The sequence below is a fragment of the Helianthus annuus genome, chromosome 5, assembly GCF_002127325.2.
Source record: "Helianthus annuus cultivar XRQ/B chromosome 5, HanXRQr2.0-SUNRISE, whole genome shotgun sequence".
NCBI classification, from domain to species: domain Eukaryota; kingdom Viridiplantae; phylum Streptophyta; class Magnoliopsida; order Asterales; family Asteraceae; genus Helianthus; species Helianthus annuus.
The window spans coordinates 122,539,456-122,553,847 of NC_035437.2; the positions used below are offsets into that span (position 1 = coordinate 122,539,456).

At 35.3% G+C, this 14,392-nt stretch overlaps 1 long non-coding RNA gene across 1 annotated transcript; it reads right to left on the bottom strand.

Moving 5' to 3' along the window:
• Window positions 1-11,305: 11,305 nt before the first annotated feature.
• LOC118492259 lies at window positions 11,306-12,987 on the bottom strand. The gene is made up of 3 exons (XR_004892838.1): window positions 12,428-12,987; window positions 12,153-12,318; window positions 11,306-11,404 (listed from the first exon to the last, which is right to left on the bottom strand). It is a non-coding gene; the product is annotated as an uncharacterized LOC118492259 (long non-coding RNA).
• Window positions 12,988-14,392: the final 1,405 nt, after the last annotated feature.

Here is a 14,392-nt window from a genome sequence, read left to right on the forward strand (position 1 = left end):
TATTCATATCTCCGACTCTTCTCACACCTAGTCCACCTTCACACTTTGGCAAGCACACAGACTTCCACTTAACTTTAGCTTTACCTCTAATGTTATTACCTTGGGCCCAAAGAAAACGTCGCATCCTATCCTCAATCTCATGAATAATACGCTTCGGAAGGATAAACACCGAAGCCTAATATACATGCATCGAAGAGAGGACCGATCTAATCAGCTGCAACCTCCCCGCAAACGACAAACATTTGTTTTTCCAATCAGTAATGCGAGACTCTAAGCTTTCAATAAGTCTTTTACAATGTAACGCCCGGCTCTTTTGTACTTTCCATTTATAGAAAGTTTTGTTCGTATTTCTATTTTTGGAAACTTTGTATTCTTGTAATCGTTCCCTTCTTTGTAATCATTGTCAAACCGAGACTTGGATCATTAATGAAGCTTGTATTTTGTTACGTTTATGTTATTCACACTCTATGTATGCTCGTATGTTCGACTTCGTGAATCAATCAATGTTTAATCGTGATTCTTGGAAACTATGTGCGAAACTTGTAATTAATCTAAACTTATGCATGAAACGTATTTTGAACGAGAACGACACTTGATTTGATACTTATACGCATAATTATACTTGGTTTATACTCCTCGTACTTGGGTTTACCTTAAAATATGCTTTTGTGGCAAGAATGGTCCTTAAAACACCTTAAAACATCAATTACACAACTATAGGGGCTAAAATGTAATAAAAACAAACTTGTTTCCGAACCCCAAAGGGCTCGCGGCCCGCGTTAACTTGCCTGGATATCCCAGGCGGGCCGCATGAGGCCCAGGTCTGCAGAACATATGGACAGTCGCGACCAGCTTCACTTTTTGGGCGGGATTTCATGTTTAAACCGAGTTTTGGCACTTGTAAACACCTATAATCAACCCTAATCACCTCCCTATAAGTATCCAAGGTCCTCCAAACACTTGGACACTTTCATCACACTCAAATCTCTCAAAAACACTCTCAAGTTCCAGCAAGAATCTGCATTTTCGGACAGATTCACACTCTTGCACTAAACTTGGTATAACTTGCTCATTTCTTAACGAAATTACTTGATTCTTCTTCCTACTTGCTTGGTTAATCATGGAGTTTGATTCCTTGACTTCTCCTTGGAGAAATCAGACCTGGAATTGCTCTGAAATTGACCAAAAACTTTCTGTTTTGTTACATACTTGTTTAAACTTCATCCAACTTGTGTCTAACACATCTCACACCAATGTCCTAATGCTTACAACCCCTCTTATGGTTGGTTAAGCTTAAAAACATGGTTGAGACACTTAAATCAGAGGATTAAACCTCATAAACTTTCTGTTTTGTTAGGGTATTTAACCCACAAGTCAGTCAAGTTTAGACTTTGATGAATGAGTGATTGTGGAACAACTTGGGTTGTTCCAACATAAAATCCTCACATGATTTGATGATTTCTATTAGCTTAGATTATTTACATACTCATATTAACCCTAGTTCGTGACCCTCCTTGGTTGTCTTTACATCAAGTGAAGTGGTGAACATTCAAGGGGTCCCTAAATGGAAGCATGTTCTTCCTACCCCATACATGACATTCATGAATGACTCGAGGTGCCTAAACGAAGATCTTAATCTTCTACCTCCTACTTGAAATATTGAACTTAATAATATTTAATACTTAAATATATATATACACACATTCGAACCTTTAATATTAAACTTGTGTTTATATGTTAAAGTAGTAGAATGACGTCTAAGGCTTAACACTCCAAATATGATTCTAATGGGCTTACTACCCATGAAATACAATATAACCCTAGTGGTTACGTAGTTTCATATAAGAGTATAAGTTAAAGATGATTATTTTGATATCATACTTTATGTTATGTTAAACTCCAAATTTATAATCTTCCGTTATACGCCAAACTCACACACCTACGTTTCCTTGTGTAGAAGGACTAGGTGCTCCAACTTAATCCATCCACCAAACTCGCTCGCGGGATTTCAAGTGGGAAAGCTTGCAACCACCGTGAGTATACTCGAACCCATTTTTACTTTTAAACACTTTGGGTGCAACATGTATTCTATATTAAACACACTTGACACTTGAAACTTATTTGAAACATGCTCCATCCATTTAAACATGAAACATGAAACTTGTGATACTTGAGACTATTTTGTGCTATGTGAACGTTTAATCCCTGTGTGTAGTTCCGCCTTAACAATAGTAGCGCTATAGGGGTAATGCACCTGTCACACCCCAACCAATGGCGGAAACATCGGGATGAGACGAAGTGTGAAGATTGCTAGAGACATCATAACGCTATTTGTGACAATATTTAGAAAATCCAAATTTCATTTCATTTCATAACTTCAAATAGTCAACATTACAAGAAATTCAAATACAACAAGTTTAACGAAACAACATGATAACATAACAAAATTTGATACAACATATTAAACCCTAACGTCTATATGTGTATCTAGGCATCAACGCTATTTCTTTTCTTAGCATCGTCCTCATCAACCTGTAACATGTTTAAAATAATTCAATGCAAAAGCAAAGGCGAGTATACAAGTTTGGTACATACATAGCATAAGATAAAAGTGTGAACAATTCCTCATAGCAAGCATGCGATTCAAGATAAACATTAAATATGGCATGTGTATAACATATCAAACCAAGAAAACGCAACTTGCTCATGACATAACCAAAGTTTCAGTAGAGGCGGGTCGTTAATCCTATAGCGCTACATATGTCAAGGTTTGGCTCGTACGAAGTTAATGATAAGTTCAACACATAAGAATCACCCAAATTTAAAGTATCAAGTCATCACATATACAAGCATGTTATAGGAATGTTCATGTGTTTAGACAAAAGTTCATGTGTAAGTTTCAATAGGTAAACATGTTACACCCCAAAAGTAGTAAAAGTAAAAAGGGGAAAAGTACGAGTATACTCACAAAGTTTGCATATGTTTTCCGATTATCCAATTGTTGACGAGTAGAGATTTAGAGTCCGAATGTATAAAGGTTAAGGTTCAAGTATGTTTAGAGTCGAGATTCGGTGTTTAAAACAACATAAAAATAAGATATGAGAATAACATGGAAAATAATCATTTAGTACATATGATGCTTGTTCTTGACACTAGGAAACTCGAAGGAGTTTAGATGTTTTCATGGAACAAGGTTCCATTAGAATCGTGACAAGTTATCATAGTCTAGGATGATGTAATCTAGTACCCCGACATATGAACACTAGTTCATCATCAAAGATTCGATTATTCGAATAATATATTTAGGTTATATAATATATGTCCAATAGTTCAAGCATGAGGTAGAAGATTAAAATCTTCATTTTGGTACCTCTAAATGTCATAGAAGTCATGTAGGAGGTAGGAAGATCAAGTCTTCCATTTAGGCACCTCTATGTGTTCACCACTACACTTGATGTAAAAAAAACAACCAAGGAGGGTCATGAACATACAATAAAGAATAAGAAATATACACACTAACTAAGAGAAATCATCAAATCATGTGAGGATTGTATGTTTGGACAACCCAAGTTGTTCCATAATCACTCATGTATCAAAGACAAAGTTTGACATGACTTGTGGGTTAAAAACCCTAAACGAAACACCAAGTTTATGAGGTTTAATCCTCTGATTTTATATGTCTCAACCTTGTTTTTAAGCTTAACCAACCATGGGATAAGTTGTAAGCATTAGGACATAGGTATGAGATGTGTTAGACACAAGTTGCATAGGTTTAAACAAGTTTTTGATGAACATAAAAACAAACAGAAAGTTTCTGGACTATTTCGGGGCATTTCCAGGTCTGATTTCTCCAAGGAGAAGTCTAGGAATCGAACCCCATGATTATACAAGCAAGTAGGAAAAAGAATCGAGTGAATCGGATAAGAATTGAGTGAGTTATGCTCATTTTCGTGAAGGGGTGTCAATCTACTCGAACCCTTGCTTTCAGCTACGGTTTGGTGGATGTTTTGTGAGTTTTTAGGGTTGTAAAAGTGGTAGGGAGGCTGGTTATAAGGGGTATTTATAGGGGGAAGGATTAGGGTTTCAATGGGTTGGGCTTTGGAAGTGTTTAGAAGGGGTTACACCTTGAAACTAGCCCACAAAACCCAACTATATGGGCTGAATTTTGCTGAATTGGGGCTGCCATATTTCTTTATTTTTTTTATTTTTTTAAAACATTATAATGAGTAATTTTGTTAGTTAAGTTGTGTAATAATGTGCAACAATGTTTCCCCTAACTTGTAACAAGGTGAAATATGAAATAAAACATGATTTAACTAGGTAAAAAGTGTAATGTACAAGTTTTATTTACGAAGCAAGTTCCGTATTTTACAACGATTACAATGAAAGAATGGTTATAAGAACACAAGATTTCCAAAGTTAGAATTTCACGTAAGGTTTCTAAATGTAGGAAGTTTGAAAACGCAGGGCGTTACAGTCTCCCCTCCTTTAGGAAATTTCGTCCCGAAATTTATTCAAGAGGAAGGCTTGAAAGAGTTTTTGGCATAAAGGTGATCATTAAGAATTGAAACTTGGGAAGTTTGAAAGTTTTGAAAAGTACCAAATTTTGGAGAACGTCAAGGTAGATTTGCAAGGGGAAGTTTTTAAGGATAGTATAAAAAAAATCATACTTTCGTAAAACCTGTTTATTGAGAGGAACGAAAAGGTTTGTTACTTTAAATAAAGCAATAGAGGTATACTAAGTATAGTTTCACAAGAATCAAGAATAGGGAGGCTATTTTATAGGTAACGAGGTAAGTTAGGACTCAAATGTTTAAACAAGCTGGATTGCGAACGAGTTTTGTATAAAATAATACGAGTATAGAATGAACGAATGACTCTTAAAGAGTACAAGTATGTGAATAGCATAAGTGTTGGATAGATGAACGTAGTGTGTTAAGGATGAAGTCTCGTCATGAATAATCGGATATAATGCGTTTGTGAGTTGCGTGAAGTTGTATTAGGTCCAAAAGGTCTGCAACACACTGAATTTCTCATGGCACGTTTTACGAAAGTTTGGTAACATGGTGAAAACACTTATATATAGGAAGTACCAGCGGCGTATCCACCATGTTTTAACCACATTACGTCCGTTTCGTTACTTGGGGTCATGTTACGTTCCGTGTCTTACCATACACAGTAGTACACTCTATGGTTCTCATACGCCTATCACTATAATCCCGTGTGCACCCGCGATTATACTGATTGTCGCATGATCCACATAGCTTGTACTAGTTATGTATGAATCAAGGTATACATGAATTTGAAAATAAGAATGTGTACGTAGAAGAATGTCGTATGTAAGCATGTTTATGTTTAAGCATGTATGGGACCCACGTAAGCGAATCCCTCGGATTACGCTCGCGTATAGGTACGAATGTACGAATCATGAGTAAGGATGAAAGTATGAGCATAAGTTTAAGTATGAATACGCATGTATGTATGAGCATAAACATAAAACGTGTAAGTAGTATGTGTACAAGCAGAAGCGTAAAACGTATAAGTAGTATGTGTATGAGTACAAGCATAAAACGTATGAACATAGGTGTAGGTATGAAAAATAAATATTGCGTATATGGTGTACGTTGAGACATTGCGGAGAAAAAAAAGGTTAAGTATGTAGATACGAACGATATAAATGATGTTATCGCGAGATATCGACTAAAATGTGTATGATGATGTGCATGTATAGTTGTTTAAACAAAACGTTGAGTTTGTCGAATCAAAATTAGATTGAGCTTGGTTTGAAAGGTAGAATATAGTTTGTATATGTAAAGGAACATAAAGTACTCATTGGTCATGCTTAACGTATTTCGTAATGATTGAAATGCTACTTTTGTTTAAGAAAAAGGAGTCCACGTATGTTGAAAATTGTCGGTCCCCATGAAGTCTTCTAGCCCACGTGTTTTGAAATTTGGATGACGAGTTAAGCGTTGTAGAGAAGGTTTTTTTTTTTTTTTTTTTTTTTTTAAATAACGGGTTTGTTTCATTTGCATCAATACATGAAAATTTTGGACTTTGAAAGTTCTTGTGAAAACGTCGACCCTTAGAAAAGAAATTTAGTAAAAGGGACTTAGTGATTGTTTAAAAAAATAAATTTAACAAATGATTTATTGATGTTGAAAAGAGTATTTGGTAAAACGATCATATAACATCCATGAGATCTTATAAGTAATTGAGAAAGGTTAGGTTGATTTCGATTAAGAATGGAAGTCTCTAGTATGATGATATAATGTGAGCGTATTTTAGTTAATAAGTCGGATATGAAGTTCATGGGCAAGAGATTCATTAGACCGATTAATTGATAGGTAGCATTTCATAAGGTTTTGAAATTCGTGAAATAAAATGTTTTAAGACCTGATTAAGAATCTCGTGTATATGATTTGAGTGAAAATGGATGGTAGAATAAGAAGTACGTTTGATAAACAATGTATTTTGAAATCGGTATAAGTAGGTATTTTGAATAATGATAAATGATTTAGGTATAAAACATGATCGGGTTTGCATAATAAAATATTTTGAAAGAGGAGTTTTGGTAACGGTCACCTAAGTAAGGGAATCACCCCTAACTCGTTGGTGAGGTCGTTTTAGGGGAAGAGGGGTGGAGTCAATCGTCAAGGTAAGGAAGTCACTCCAATCTCGATGATACATCTCCACTAGTTGTTACAAGGAATATGAATTTAAATTATATGAAAATCATGCATATATAAGTGTATCGAAAAGGTTCGATATGTTGTGCGTGTGAAAAGAGAAATCAAAGGTAAACTCGAGGTTGAAAGATTGCATCGTATAAAATAAACAATAGAAACACATGTTTGACCAAAGTTTGGAGTGTTCCAAACGGAACTTTGACTAACCAAAGTGGTCGAAAAGTCTTCTAAATTTGAGGAGCATGCTTTGGCCTAATAGGTAAAATACTCTCGCCGACAAGTCGGTTAACGGTATTTACCCTTCCGGTTACTACATGTCCCAAATCAATCGAAATTTTGAGACTTGGCGGGATTTATAAAAAAAATATCAAGGAGTGGAACTGGTCGACAAGGTGTGGGTTTCACCCCTAACTTGACGATTTCGTATCCTAAGTGTGGTTGGTACTCGTCGGGTCAAAATTTAAATTTCGACATGTTGACGAGGGTCCACTAGAATTTGAAATTTGAGATTTGCCATTTAGATGTGGATTTCACTCTTAGCTCAATGGCGATATCTCGTGTAAAAAGAAGAATAAATAGATTGAGAGTCGTTCACTAAATTGTGGGTTTCACGCCTATTTTGGTGAATTCGTCTCATTTGTACAATATGAGTGTTGTCGGATTTAGAATAATCGAGTAAAATGCATGAGGGAAGTGTGTGTTGAAGGAAATACACAAGCAAGTATATCAACACATAAGAAAGCATATCAAGAATGGTACTTAAATAATGAAATGATAAAACAAGTATTAACACATAGAGAAATATGTCAAGAGTAACACATAAAGAATCGAACAACGAAATAAGTGTTAACACATAATAGAACAAGCTTTAATGCGTACGAATTACATGTCAAATATTACACATGAGTAACATACATGTTTAAATGAGCATAAATAAGTAACAAATAAGGTATCATGTAGTAGTCCAAGCAAAGCATACGAATAAGGCTCTAAAACTATAGACTAGGTGAAAGCATTCCTACTTTTCCTAATTCCCTATAGTTATGGCTCTGATACCAATCTGTCACACCCCAACCAATGGCGGAAACATCGGGATGAGACGAAGTGTGAAGATTGCTAGAGACATCATAACGCTATTTGTGACAATATTTAGAAAATCCAAATTTCATTTCATTTCATAACTTCAAATAGTCAACATTACAAGAAATTCAAATACAACAAGTTTAACGAAACAACATGATAACATAACAAAATTTGATACAACATATTAAACCCTAACGTCTATATGTGTATCTAGGCATCAACGCTATTTCTTTTCTTAGCATCGTCCTCATCAACCTGTAACATGTTTAAAATAATTCAATGCAAAAGCAAAGGCGAGTATACAAGTTTGGTACATACATAGCATAAGATAAAAGTGTACGTGTAAGAATGTAATATGTAAGCAAGTCCATGCTTAAGTATGTATGGGACCCACGTAAGCAAATCCCTCGGATTACACTCGCGTACAGGTACAAATGTATGAATTATGAGTATGAATGAAAGTATGAGCATAAGTTTAAGTATGAATATACATGTATGTATGAGCATAAACATGAAACGTGTAAGTAGTATGTGTATAAGTATAAGCATAAAACGTATAAATATAAGTGTAACGAAGTTGTACAAGTGTAAATGAAAACATAAAATGCCTAAATCATGAATATGAATGTAGTATAAACATGAATGTAAGTGCAACGTAAATGTATAATTGTGAGTGTATGTATAAACGTGAAACGTATGAATTTTGAATCATGAGTATAACATAAATGTGTAAGTGTGAACATAAGTAAAGGCATAAAATGTATAATTATGGATGTAGGAAATAATGATTTTGTTTATAGTATAAATCGAAATGCACGAGTCTACGCGCGTAAAACATTAAATGTTTTGAGTATGAAAGAAAAAAAAACGAGTGACGCGCGTGAGATTGTTGTGACTAAAACGCGTAAAATGATATGCATATATAGTTGTTTGCGCAAAACGTGAAGTTAAAATAGATTGGATTGTCACGAAATATAGACTCTAGTTTGTGAATGTAAAGGGAGTATAAAACGTCTATTGGTTACGTGGAAAGTACTTTGTAAAGGAATGGAATGCTACTACGGTTTTAAAAGAGTTTAAATAAGTTGAAAATTAGTCGGTTCTTATGAAGTTTCCTTGCCCACGTGTTTTGAATTTAACTGACGTGTCGAGTGAGGTTTTGAAAAAGTTCTAGAGATTAATAAGTTTGCATCGTTTTAAGTAACTTTGTGTTAGAAAATTTTGAAACTTACAACTTCTTGTGGAAACGTTGGTCCTTAGAAAAAGGAATTTGGCACATGAACTTAGTGATTGTTGAAAAATGTTTCATTGGTTTAAAAAAGGAATTTTAGTAAATGATTGAATAATATTGGTAATATTTTATAGGTGTGTGCGAAAAAGTTGATTTGATTCTCAAATAACAATCTCTAGTTTAATGGTGTGAGAGGAGCGTGTTTTAATGTTTACGTTGATTGGTGAATTTGTAGGCATCGGATTTATTAAACCGACTAGGCTGACAAGTAGTGTTTCGTGAATTTTTGAAAATCGAGGAACACGCGTTTATGGTAACATTTAAATTTTTTTGTGTATGCGAGTGATGTGAAAATATATTATAGAATAAGAGGTACGTTTAAATAAATGAAACATTTTGAAATACATGATAAATGATTTAGGTATAAACATGATCGTGTTTACATAATATAGCCTATTAAAAGAAAGCGTTGGTAACGATCACCTAGGTAAGGGAATCACCCCTAACTCGTTGGTGAGGTCGTTGTAAGGTGAGAAATAAAGTGGAGTTAATCGTCAAGGTAAGGAAATCACTCCTATCTCGATGATATGTCTCCACTCATTACAAAAGTGTAAATAAAATTACGTGAAAATATGCATGCAAATAATGTATAATTGTATGAAAAGTAATAGCATGATGCATGCGCAAAAGTGAAATCTCAAAATGGTTCAAAATTGACAAAAGATCGAAAATAATAAAGCGTGAGTTTGATAAAAGGAAACTCGGATGGTTCCAAAACGGAACGTTGACTAACCAAAGAGGTCGAAGAGTCTTTTGAATTTGAGAAACATGTTTTGGCCTAATAGATGGAATACTCTCGCCGATATCTCGGTTAATGGTATTCACCCTTCCAGTTACTACATGTTCCCAATCCATCGAAAATTCGAGATCTGGCGGGATTTTTCAAAATCACGGAGCGGAACTAGTCGACAAGGTGCGGGTTTCACCCCTAACTTGACGATTTCGTACCCTATGTGTGGTTGGCACTCATCGAGTCAAAATTTAATTTCGACACATTGACGAGCGTCCACTAGAATTTAAATTTGAAATTTCCGTTAAGATGTGGATTTCACTCCTAACTTAATGGTGAATTTCGTGCAAAAAATAGATTCAAGCGGGGTGAGAGTCGTTTACCAAATTGTGGGTTTCACGCCTATTTTGGTAAACTCGTCTCGTTCGTATAGTATGAGTGTTTTCGAGTTCAAGAAAAAAAATCGAGTAAAATGCCTTGGAAAAAGGCGTATGTTAAAGGAAATAACGAACAAGTATAAGCACATAAAAGGCATGTTGAGAATAACACACAAAAAGTAGATCAATAAATCAAAGTATCGACACATAGTAAACAAGTATTGACACATAAGAATAACAATTCAAGTATTAACACAAAAGCGACTTATATGTTTAAAAGTCAAGGCGAATAAATGAGAAGCGAGTAAAGTAGCATGCAAGTAGTTTCAAGCAATACACGAGAATAAAGCTCTAAAACTATAGACTAGGTTAAAGCATTCCTACTTTTCCTAATTCCCTATAGTTATGGCTCTGATACCAATCTGTCACACCCCAACCAATGGCGGAAACATCGGGATGAGACGAAGTGTGAAGATTGCTCGAGACATCATAACGCTATTTGTGACAATAATTTAATAATCCAAATTTCATTTCCAAACTTCAAGTAGTCATCAATACAAGATCCCAAATAACAACAAGTTTAATCAAAATAACAAACCAACATAACCAAAATTCGATACAACATATTAAACCTAACGTCTAAGGTGTGTATCTAGGCATCGTGCTACCTCTTTCATTTCATCACCATCAACCTGTAACATGTTTAAAACACAATTCAATGCAAAAGCAAAGGCGAGTATACAAGTTTGGTACATACATAGCATAAGATAAAAGTGTGAACAATCCCTCATAGCAAGCATGCGATTCAAGATAAACATTAAATATGGCATGTGTCTAACATATCAAACCAAGAAAACGCAACTTGCTCATGACATAACCAAAGTTTCAGTAGAGGCGGGTCGTTAATCCTATAGCGCTACATATGTCACGGTTAGGCTCGTACGAAGTTAATGATAAGTTCAACACATAAGAATCACCCAAGTTTAAAGTATCAAGCCATCACGTATACAAGCACGTTATAGGAATGTTCACGTGTTTAAGCAAAATGTTCATGTGTAAGTTTTTGATAAGTAAACATGTTACACCCCAAAAGTGGTAAAAGTAAAAAGGGGGAAATACGAGTATACTCACATAATTGCTAAGTCTTCCGATTATCCAAGTGTTGACGAGTGTACGAGATTAGGAGGAAGGAAAACCGAAGTCTCGAGATTATGAGTTGTTACGATTGCGACTCCTAGTAAAATAACGCACGAGTAAAGATTGGAACAATTCAAGAGTACGAACGAGAGAGAGTTTAGCCTAGATATTTAGAATATCACGATCTTATTATTATTTAATAGTTAAATAAATTAATTTATTTAGATAATTTATCTCAATATTAACCTTTAATGTTATAAAAGGGATTATAATGAACTGTTTATTATTTTAGAAGTTTATAATAAATTAGAAAAGAATATTTATTTCATAAATTTACGGTTTATAAAGATTCTTACAAGGAAAGAATTTTAGATGAAAACTCGTTTAATTAATAATGGATTTAAAGATTAAAAGGTTTTAAAAGAACTTTTAAAGGAATAGAAATTATAAAGGTTTTATTTTGAAACAAAAGGAAAAAGAAAAAGGATTTTAAAACTTAAAATCTCAAAAGTGGCCAAAATAAGTATACATTTATAATTATCGTTATAAAAATTATTTGAATCCGATATGTTTGGTTTTATAATTAAACGCGTTATCGTTTTCACGGATTTTTACGAAAAACGGGCAGAGTTTCCTCTGTTTTTGGACAATCCCGACATTACATGTTGTCGTTATAAGTTCAAAATTCAACAATTAATCAACAATTATAATGAATGTACATAAGGACGTGCCAAAACAAAATATAATTAGTTACTAATTATATCGATTCGAGTTCATTTTACATAAGTAATACATATTTAAAAACATAAAAGTGACAAGATTCGCGTAGTTCAATTTTTTTTTACCAAGCCTCGCACCGACAGTTAACCGGGTTTGACTGTTTGACCAGCTTTGACCCGAACTTTGACTAAATCCAAATCGGACCGTGACCCGAGCCGTCATCTAAAACAATGAAATTCGACCCGCACGGAATCAAGACCCGAAACAGGAACCAACCGGCTGAAAGCTGAACTGGAATAACCAATCGAACCAAACCAAAATGAAATTCAAGACGGGAACTCGTTTGAAATGAAACTGATGTTTAAGTGTAAAAGAAAGAAAAAGAGCTCAGGACTCTTACCGGAACCGAAACGGCCGTGATGGCCTGGTGTCGAGTGAACCGGAGCCGTGCCCAACTTGAACCCGCTGACTGACTCATAACCACTTCCATTGCCACCATCATCGGTTCCATCAGAACCAAAACTGAACCCAAATCGGAATCAGAACTAAATCAGAGCCTTAACTCGACTGGAACCCAACTCGAGCCGCGCACCACCATCGCTGCATCCGTCGCCCACCGCCGGAGTGTTGTCGTTTGCCGTCGATACCCGCCGCCGCTACCGACGTCGTCACTCCTTCTCCGTTCTCTCTCTCTCTCTCTCTCTCCGTCACGACACTCGCTCGTCTCCTCTCTCGCGATAGAGTTCAGGCGGCTGTGGATGAGGTGAGGGTGTGCGTGAGTGGCCGGAATAACGACCGGCATTGCTCCGGTTCGTCACCGGAGGTGAAAGAACGAGGGGGGAAGATGAAGGGGGTTACCGGTTATGGTGGTGAAGATGTTTAGGGTTCACTATCTTGAAGAAGAAGAAGTAGAAGGAAGGGGGATGGGGTCTGGTGTGAATTCTTGGAATAGCAGACAATGAAAGAACATAAGGGGATAGTGAAGGTTAGGGTTGTTTGTGTGTGACTGCACATATAAATGAGAGGCATTAGGGTTCTAACATTTCAGTGTTAGAAAAAGCCAATATAGTCCCTGTGGTTTAATTAATCCAAGTTTATGTTATAATAATTTCAAAGAACCAACTTCATCGTTAAACTAACTAGGTTAGTTTACTAACTTTAAAATTTTAACGAGACTAACTTGATTAAAAAAAATAAATAAATAAATAAATAAATAAACTTTTTAAGTTGTAAAATTAATTAATCTAATTAATTAAACAATGAAAAGTTAACCATATTTATAACGAATTAAAATGGAGATAAAAGATTTCCGACGATACGACGTATTATGATTTTGCAAGAGGCAAGCTTCAAAAAAAAAAAGATTTTTAAGACTCGATTTCTAAATTAGGAAAGTCATGAAAACGCGGAGCGTTACATCCCCCATTTGTAGTCGAGGGGTATTGTTAGGAGGAGACATATTAACCTCCCGTGAAACTTTGGGTTAGGTACTTTAACGCATTGGAAACTTGGGCTATCACTTGGACTGCGTAAACTAGCATGGCTTAAACTATTTTATTATGTTCATGTTGGATATGAGTTTTTATTCTATTATGCTATGTAAACAAACTTGTATACTCGCTCTTTGCTTTTGCATTGAAACTCTATTTTAATACATGTTGCAGGTTGATTATTGAAGTATGGTTGATTGACGAAACAAGTTTAGGGTGGCTAGATACACACCAAAATTTATCTATCTTTTGTTGTTATGTCATTTGTTGAACAATGTTGTTATTTCCTTTTGAATATTGTATAACATCTAGTTTTGAAATGAAATTTGAATTTAACTAAATATTATCACATAGTGTTATGACGTCTCTAGCAATCTTTACACACTTCGTCTCATCCCGATGTTTCCGCCATCGGTTGGGGAGTGACATACAATCTTTATAATGCAACCGAGTGGATATCAAAGGAGCCCCAAGATACCGAACAGGCAGTTCGCCCTCCTCAAATTGCGTGATACTCTTAATCTGCGCCTTCACCCCATTCGACACATTCCCAAAATACACTATGCTCTTCGACATGCTTGGCACAAGCCCCGACATATTTTTTGAATAAGTTTAACGCATCCATGACAACTCTAGCTGATCTATGATCCCCTCTAGCGAATAGAAAAAGATCATCCGCAAAGCATAGATTTATGATTCTTAGTTTATCACATTTAGGGTCTGTTTGGTATGGCGTAATGGAATAGACGGGTGAATGGAATGTACGAGGTAATGGAATGGAAGATGTAATGGAATGGATCATTACCATTCCATGTCTTGTTTGGTTACCATGTGAGAATGAAATGAATCATTACTTTGTGTTGTTTGGTAGGAAA